At 36.6% G+C, this 9,452-nt stretch overlaps 1 pseudogene; it reads right to left on the bottom strand.

The window, feature by feature from the left end:
* On the bottom strand, positions 1-1,134 carry LOC133701564 (putative MO25-like protein At5g47540; annotated as a pseudogene).
* Between the last annotated feature and the right edge of the window lie 8,318 nt (positions 1,135-9,452).

Here is a 9,452-nt window from a genome sequence, read left to right as displayed (position 1 = left end):
TTATTTTGAATCCCTTAGGAGATTCATAATAATCCTCGAATTATTAATTCCTCAAACCCACGTATCGTGCCATCACAACTGAGTTTGAGTAATCCAACAGTATGTGTCCAGCGGCTAATTGATAGCTTTTCTTCTTGTAATATAATCGGTTGATTCTAGCAACTTCGAATTCAAATCTGCAAAAAAACCATTCATAGTTGTTAGACAGAAATTCAGTATGCCTTGTCAATTAGTTCCTTAAGAGTTAAGGCATTATCTGCCGCAACGTCGGAATTCAGAAGCTGTATATAATCAAAGAACTTCTTCAGATGTACTGGTGATTCTAGAACATATCTTGCAGCACTCTGGTGACGCAAACATGCTATCATCATTTCACCGTAATGGTTAGCCATGTCTGTTTCCACAACCTGCTACCAAAAGATCTAAAACATCGGTGTTTTTCTGCAAGTATTCTGATGCAATCAATCGCAACTGAACTTTCTGCCTTCGTAGATTTGCAACAACTTGAGGGGCATCTCTTTGGACCTCCGAGGTCAATTTCAGAAGACAAACGATGAGAAGAAGTGTGTTCTCTCTGAAGAACTCCTCTATCAATTGTGCGAAGGCTTTTTGGACTGCATAAGACTCATCATTGTCATAAACAATTGACTTTAAAGCCCTAATATTTTTAGCCATCGCTGCCTTCTTCTGTTCTTGTTTTAGATCTGCTTCTTCTTCTCTTCTTGTTTTAGATCATAAGAACCAGAGGAACAAATATAACACAAAAGACAGTGAGTTTCTCGAACTATTTCGGCAGCTGTAGTCTGAGTTTTGGTTTAAAAAAATATTTGAACAAATCCCATAATATCAACAAAAGACGGTGAGTTTCTCCAACAATCTGAGTCTTTTATATGGTGGACGAGAGAGACCAAATTCCATGCGGACTGCTTCACCGACTCCCTTTTACAAAGGAGATGAGAGACCGAATTGAATGTGGAATGCAACCATGGACCTTATGTCTCATTCAATTGAATGTGGAATGCAACCATGGAACTTATGTCTCATTCAATTGCACAGCAACCTTAGGGTTTTCTTGAGATCCATGCGAAAGAGATCAGCGGTAGAAAGAACCACAGCTACAAATGCCATTGCCATTCCCACTAATGAGCCAGTCAAAGATTTCAGACATGCCCTCTAGAAGTAAGTTCGTCATCAATAAAGTCCACTATATATGGACATCCTGTCTCTTTGGAACATGCACCTAGTATTTGAGCAACTCCTGTTTTCTAAGTTCATCTTGCTGTATATAAAACGAACAAATAGTTCACTTGAGTCCACTATACCATCAAACAGTTTTACCGACGGACTGATTCCGTCGGTGACAGGAATGAACTCCGTCGGTGAAATAATTACCGACGGCCTCACTAACGGAAGACATCCATCGGTATAATAGTCGTCGGTAACTCTCCTTTCCGTCGCTAATTCTGTCGCAAATAAAAAAAACCACTCACCGATGGAACACCGACGATCTTACAGACGGATACGCGCACGCCAAAAAAAAAGTTTCCAGCAGGAACATTACCAACGGACTAAATCCGTCTGAAATTTCAATGGTAATTACCGACAAATAATCTGTTGGTAATTATGGCATCGGTGGTAATTATTTGGCAACTCTCTGTGAAATACCGACGGATAATATTCGTCGGTAAAGCTGTCTGTTTGTAATCACCGATGGAATATGTCTGTCGGTAATTATGGCATGGCTGGTAATTGTTTGGCAACTCTCTGTGAAATACCGACGGATAATGTCTGTCGGTATGTATTTAAAATATATATATAAAATAATTTATTTATAGTAAAAAAGCTTAATAAACAAATAAAATTGGATTAAACATTAAAAATATAAAAATAATGTTAAATAATATTCATTACAAATTTAATGTGTTTAAAAAACAAAATTAAACTAGAATAGCGGCGGAGCTAGAGGAGGAGGAGGAGGAGGAGGAGGAGGCTGGTTGTTCCCGGGACCGTACGACCAAAAAGGAGTTGCACAAGTATCATCACCCATCTTTGATCTTATCTCCATGACTATTTGATGGAGCTCATCATAATTCGTCGAGAGTTGTTGATATTGTTGTTTCAAGGCAATGAACTCCTCAGACTGGGTGCTCGATATTGATGGAGAGCTCCCAACGGTTGAGACACTATGAGCCGAATGCAAGTTTTCAGCCGTAGTGTTGGAGAGCCCGTAGACCCGATTTTTATCGGGTCCACCAGACGATCTCACCTCCATCCACAAATCTGGATCGAAATCTGGATGGGTCGAAGGATTGTCCCCATATCTCTCCCTCAACCGGCTATTATAGGTCTCCTGAATTTTTTTTTTTAAAATGCAATTTAAGATGCAATTCAAGAAAATAATAACTTACAAAATAAAATGAATGAACGAACATACCACAAAGTGCTGAGCACGGTTGTCCACAAACTGCTGCACCTCCTTTTGACGGTCTTGACTCCACACATGCGTCTCTACAAACAACTTCATTGGACTCGGCTCACGACCAAGAGACGCAGCCTGTAAGGAAAAAATAGGTTGAAAGTTAAATATATTATAAGGAATGACAAATTAATAAATGATATATTTCATTAAAATTAATCTTACCATCCGCTTTGCATGTGCACTGAATGGGACGGATCCGCCAGTGTGCATGGTCATCGAACCATGAATTTGCCAGTTCGGGTTGTCGGCGCCGGACTGTGAGCGCCGTGAGAACCACTCTGAGATCACGTGCTCAATATATGCCGTCCATATTTCCCCCGAGATGAATGACGGTTTGAATTCCCGCCAAACCACCACCTTATTCCATCCTTCAAGACCGTTATCCCTCGCATGTCTTTTTGATTTTTTGGGGTGTCATATCAAAAATCACGCAACCTACATCCATAGTAACAAATTAGAATTTAAAACATAAAATTATAAAACAAAAATAAATATTATTTTCGATGTTACCTAGTTGCTGCGTGATTCTCCCATACCCTTCTCACAACATTGTTGTTCGCCCTATCCCACTCAAATTTGTTCTGTGTATATAAATAATTCATATAAAATAAAAATAGTTCAAGATATAAAATTATAAAAATTATTTGTTAAAAATAAGCTGGAAATTAAAAATTAACACTGACCTGAAATCGCTTAAACCATGCATCGATATTAGGTTTCCATTCAAGATGTCTGGAAACCTGGCTCTATTGAAACAATGAAATCTCCATCGATGATTTAAACGCCAATGTTATAGTCCTTACAGCCTCAATATTTGTGAACCTAAAATTAAATAAAAGTAGTAATATTAATTAGTTGTTCATAAATTATGTTATAAGTATATATAAAAACACTAAAACCCAAACAAATTTACATTGAGAGGTCATCCTTCCATTGTGCCTGGTACTTGCGGGTGAATTGACCCTGCTGTGAAGGCACACCGCTTCTGCGCTATGAAACCGCGCTAGAAGAGGTAGCATCATAAGTTGGCGTAGATTCCTCGCCGTGATCAGCACCTAAGGATACGTCCTCCTCGCTGCTAGAAGAACTAGCTGCAACCGTCTTCTGACGACGTGCTGTAGATTTCATTCTACGCATCTACACAAATTTATACGAATAATTACATAATTAACTTCGATTATTTAAAAAAAATTCGACAGAGTCTCCACTATGCTGGGGGTCCCAAGTTATCGATAAAATCATATTACATTTTCAATTTTATTTTACATCCCGATTCAATCATCTTGGATCTCAGCCCAACTCATCATCATCAACACAAAACATCTTATTCAATAACATCATATAATGAAATTCAAGTAAAAGAATCAAATTCAACTATGAACATTCATTGTTAAATTGATACTTAGAGTTATAAACATTAGATTAAAGTCATACATTCAAATTTACGGATTAATATTACATTTCAAGTTTTAGGAAACAAGACTCTTAATTTATAAATAATTACATGGTAAAAAGCAAAAGGTAACTAAGTCAATATCATTCCTAACACGACCCTAATGGACCTCAAAATAGAAATTAACGTATACACATAAATATAAAAATGCAATAACAGGCAATAACAATGACAGGTAAACAATAATATCCTAAAATTAAGATAAACTAATTAAATTTAATTCTATATTTCAATTAACATTTAAAACATAAATTCAACAATAACAATTATAGCAATACAAACAATAATATCCTAAATTAAGATAAACTAATTAAATGTAATTATATATATATAAATTAACATTTTTAACATAAATTCAACAATAACAATTATAGCAATACAAACAATAATATCATAAAATTAATAAATAAAATGAAAAAACTAAAAAACCCTTTACAAAACAACCTAAACACAAAACAAACAATACACAAAACAAAAAAACACTATATCAATTCAAAATAAATTTGGGAATAAAAAATGCTTACCTTAATAGTGTGTTGAATTTAAGATTTTATCTATATACAATACACAAAACAAAGAACACCAAAAAAAATAATCATAATTAAAATAAAAAAAATACATACCTTTTAAAACTACCACTAAAACAATAAAATCTTTTCCAAAAGCCAAATAGAAACGGAGAGGACAAGAGAAATGGAGAAGAAGAGAAACGGAGCCAGAGAAAAAAATGAACCAAATGGGGGGAGGGAGGGTTTTATAAAGCAATTTTTCCGACGGTATTACCTACGGACATTAATTGTTGTCGGTGACATTAAATTCCGTCGGTAATACCGTCGGAAATTAATTGAAATGCGCACCAAAAAAGTTTGAAAATCCCGCCAGACTTTTCAATTCGTCGGAAAATCCGTTGGTATTTGTGCAGACAGACACGCGTCTGACATACGTGCGCTTCGGGATGTGTGTAATCCATCGGTATTTTACGTCGGTAAAGCCGTCGGTGATAGTGGCACAATCTCATAAATATTTTTCAACTCTCTATGAAATACCGACGGGTTATGGTTCGTCGGTGACTTCGTCGGTGAATGTGGCACAATCTTGTAAAGTTTTTTCAACTGTCTGTGAAATACCGACGGGTTATGGTTCGTCGGTGACTTCGTCGGTGAATGTGGCACAATCTTGTAAATTTTTTTCAACTGTCTGTGAAATATCGACGGGTTATAGTCCGTCGGTGAAACCGTAAATTTTTCTTATTTTTTTATGTAACCTTGTCACAAAATCTTGAATTGCAATCTTACAGCACACACAACACAATAACAAGGGCTGACCATTAAAGAAGAATAAATATTTCATGTTCCAAATTATTACATTATAAAATAAGGCTTTAGAACATGTTTAGTTAGTCGGAATTTTCATCTTCGTCCTCTATTGAATTGTTATCATAAGCTTCATCGCACTCTTCAATTTCGTTATCATCTTCTTTAACAACATTCTTTTTTCCACTAGTAGAGCTCATAACAACATTCAACTCTGCGTCAACATCAACAAGACTATCGTTGAAAACATGAAAATTCAAATTTTCTTCTAAGTCAATCGAAGGAGCAACTTAGTATGGTTTAACCAACTCACTAGCTTGAAAGACTTCATCTATCACACTTGTGTCTCTGTTCTCATCCTGAACAACCTCGACATGACCCTTGGGTTTTGTTTTTAAAACGGATAACTAATCAACTCTTGATCGGTCCCTTCTAAAGGAAGGGGTGTATGTGTAATAAACTTGTTGGCATTGCTTTGCGAAAACAAAGACGTCGTTTATGTTGCGGTGTCTAGCTTTTGAGTTGATTTCAATGAGACCATAGTGAGGATCTACTCTGATTCCTCTGTCAATTGTGTCATAACAATAACATTTGAATAAAAATACTCTATTTTGCTCACTATGATATTACAGTTCGATGACCTCTTCCAATCTACCATAGTAGTCAACTTCAAACTCACTAGAAGTCGATCCCTTAATACAAACACCGATGTTGTATGTCTTTCTTTTATGCCCGTATTCTTCAGTATGAAAGACATATCCATTGACAAAATACTCGTTATAGCACTTGACTTTTCTTTTAGGGCCCAAGCCTAGTAAAGACAGTGAAATAGCAGCACTACCTCCCATTTGATAAACCTAGCTTGTAGATTAAATACAACAATAATCAATAAACAGATATTATGTAACATTGACTACAATTAATTACATTGCAAGAGATAATGAGTTTGTGATAGGACTTACATGTGTTCTAAATCATGTGGAAAATTGTTCATCTTGTAATTGAAATCTTTGGGATTCGGTCAGCTGTGAGTTATTGGACAGTAAGTATCGTCGATGTTGCCTGCAAGGTTGTTCCAAATTATATGAGTGTATGGTATCACAAAACATAAATAGTACACTCTTGACAAAGTTTAAGTTCAACATCTACTTACTTAATAAAAAGGTCTCAGCTCATCACAGTTAAATATGACATAATTGTGTGCTTGTCTGAACTCTATTTCAGACAAATATCTTCCCCTCACGACATTTTTAGGCGTGGGTCGTCCAGGATTGGAGAATATTGACAAGTTCCTACTTGAAGGCACTTCACCACCATCATCATGCCGTGGAACACGGTTGATCCTCGTTCTTAAATGAGGTTCGAAATAGTATGAGATAAATGTTGAGATCTCCTCAACAATATAGGCCTCACATATTGACGCCTCAACATGCGCCTTGTTCTTAACCTTTTTTTTTTTAAGATTGAACAAGCACCTTTATATATATATATATTAATAAAAAATTATCAATTAAAAAAAATAAAAACAAAAACATTTAATTATAAATTACATAGCTCCTGTAATATCTAACCTCTCAAATGGATACATCCATCTGTACTGGATCGGTCCTCCAACTTTTACCTCAAACGGTAAATATATGGGTAGATGCTTCATTAAGTCAAAAAATCATGAAGGGAATCTCATCTCAAGTTTGCATATTGTCTCGACGATATTCTTTTCAAGCCTTTCAATGTGATCAACATTCAATTTGTTGGAGCATGTATCTCTGAAGAAATGACTGATCTCCATTAGTGCATCCCATATCTCCTTTGGCAACAAATCACGAAAAGCTAATGGGATGAGTGTTTGTATAAACACATGACAGTCATGACTCTTCATTCCATATAATCTGCATTCCTCCGTATTAACCAGCCTTGATATATTTGAGGCATGTCCATCGGGGAAATACAGACTCTTAAGCCATTTGTAGACTAGTAGTTGTGTGTTTTTCTCTAGCACGAAGCTTACTCTTGGTTTTGCGACCCGTGACCCATCATAAACCAACTCCATATTTTTACGGTTACAGAACAGTGCTACATCCAATCTAGCCTTGATGTTGTCCTTTGTCTTCCCCTTCACATCCATGACGGTGTTGAAAATGTTCTCAAACACGTTCTTTTCAATGTGCATGATGTCAAGGTTATGACGGAGAAGATTGGTCTTCTAATAAGGAAGCTCCCAAAAGATACTTCGCTTCACCCAATTATGGGTCAAACCAAAACCAGGAAACTTCTGCTTACCTGATTGGAAACCAAACACAATGTCATCGTACTCTTGACACAACATCAAACAATTCTTCACTGGAAAGACGCGGGGGTGCAATATCCTTTTCAACTCTGCCAACAAAGAAATCCTTTCTATTCTTTCTGTACCTGTGGTTATGTGGCAAGAAACGACGGTGACAGTAAAAAAAAAAAGCTTTACCCCTGTTTGTTAGGGTGAATGCCTTGTTGTTCTCCATACAGTATGGACATGCTAGCTTTCCATGGGTGCTCCAACCAGAAACCATTCCATAAGCTAGTAAATCATTGATAGTCAACATCAAAGCCGCTCTCATAACAAAATTATGTTTCCTCGAGATATCATAAGTCAAAGCTTTAGAGGACCACAATTGCGTCAACTCATCAATCAACGGACGAAGACAAACATCTATATTCTGCCCCGGACTGCTCGGACCTGGTATGACCATAGATAAAAACATGAACTCTGGCCTCATACACATCCCCGGTGGCAAGTTATAAATCGTCAGTATGACCGTCCAACAAGAATAAGGAGTAGCAAATGACCTGAATGGGTTGAATCTGTCTATACACAACCCAAGATGCACGTTCCTTGATTCAGCTGAAAAGTGAGGATGCATACTGTTAAAGTGTTTCCAGGCTTCAAAGTCAGAAGGATGAACCATCACTCCATCAACCGCATGGTGTGATTGGTGCCATGTCATGTACTCAGCAGTCCTTGGTGACATGAATAACCTCTGCAGTCTAGGTGTGATTGGGAAGTATCTAAGTTTTTTATATGCCACGAGAGTCTTCCCTCTACCAGTTCTGGGTTTGTAACGGGAATGCCCGCATGTTATGCACTCGGTCATCTCAGCATTTTTAAGGTAGTATAACATGTAGAAGTTAGGGCATATATCAATTTTCTGGTATCCTAAACCGAGGGGTTTCATCATGGACTTGGCAACATAGAAGTTCTCTTTCAGCCTGTTTTCTTCAGGTAAAATGCTTCTCGCCCATTCAATAATCTTGTCATAACCGGCCTCACTCAACCCATGATCTGACTTAATGGTGAACACCTGTGCTACGGATGATAATTTACTGTGGTTCGTGCAGCCATCCCATAATGGTTCGTCAGAATCTTTCAACAGATCAGAAAACCTTGTTGCATCTGCATTAGGTTCTTCTTCTACGATTGGACATTCCCTGACATTACCTTCACTCATTCTCATTGCATCCATAACCATATTCCTGTAAGGATTACTGTTCTCATTTCCAACTTCATGCATGTTGCTAGCACTAGAAGTTGACCCAGCCATCTGTTCTTCCATGCTCTCATCAGGAACAAATAGTTATCCGTGAGCATACCAACACAGGTAATCCTCCATAAACCCTTTAGTTAGAAGATGCATCGTTACAACATCTTGATGCAGAAACTTTAAATTTTTACACTTCTGCATGGACACCTAATACCGCCATCAGTAAAATTCCTCGGAATAGATGTTGCGAAATTAATAAAACCCTGGACACCGTTACAATAATCCATCCTCCGTAATCCTTGGGGTGAGTCTCGATACATCTATGAACGATCATCCATGACTTCTATTGAACCTCTATAAAACATAACAAAAATATTGGTTTTCCCCGACATTATCCAACAAACTAAAACAACACTTATGTTAAATATTCATTATCAATTATCAAATATCAACGTTCATACATACAAATTTATACATATATAAATTTACAGAAATCACAACTTCGAAATATAATTGATAACAATTAAAAAAGACTCATTAAACAAGCTATTAATTATTTATTTCATCACAACACATTTAATTCGGTGTAATTCAAACAAAATTTCAACAATTTACAAACAAATATAATTTGAGAAAATCTAAAACAAACTATAACAACTACACAATTATACATTCATACTACAAGTTTC

This window comes from Populus nigra, chromosome 8 (assembly GCF_951802175.1).
Source record: "Populus nigra chromosome 8, ddPopNigr1.1, whole genome shotgun sequence".
Taxonomy (NCBI): Eukaryota; Viridiplantae; Streptophyta; class Magnoliopsida; order Malpighiales; family Salicaceae; genus Populus; species Populus nigra.
Note: the sequence above shows the minus strand (reverse complement) of the source record. Positions and strands in the feature narration are given on the sequence as shown.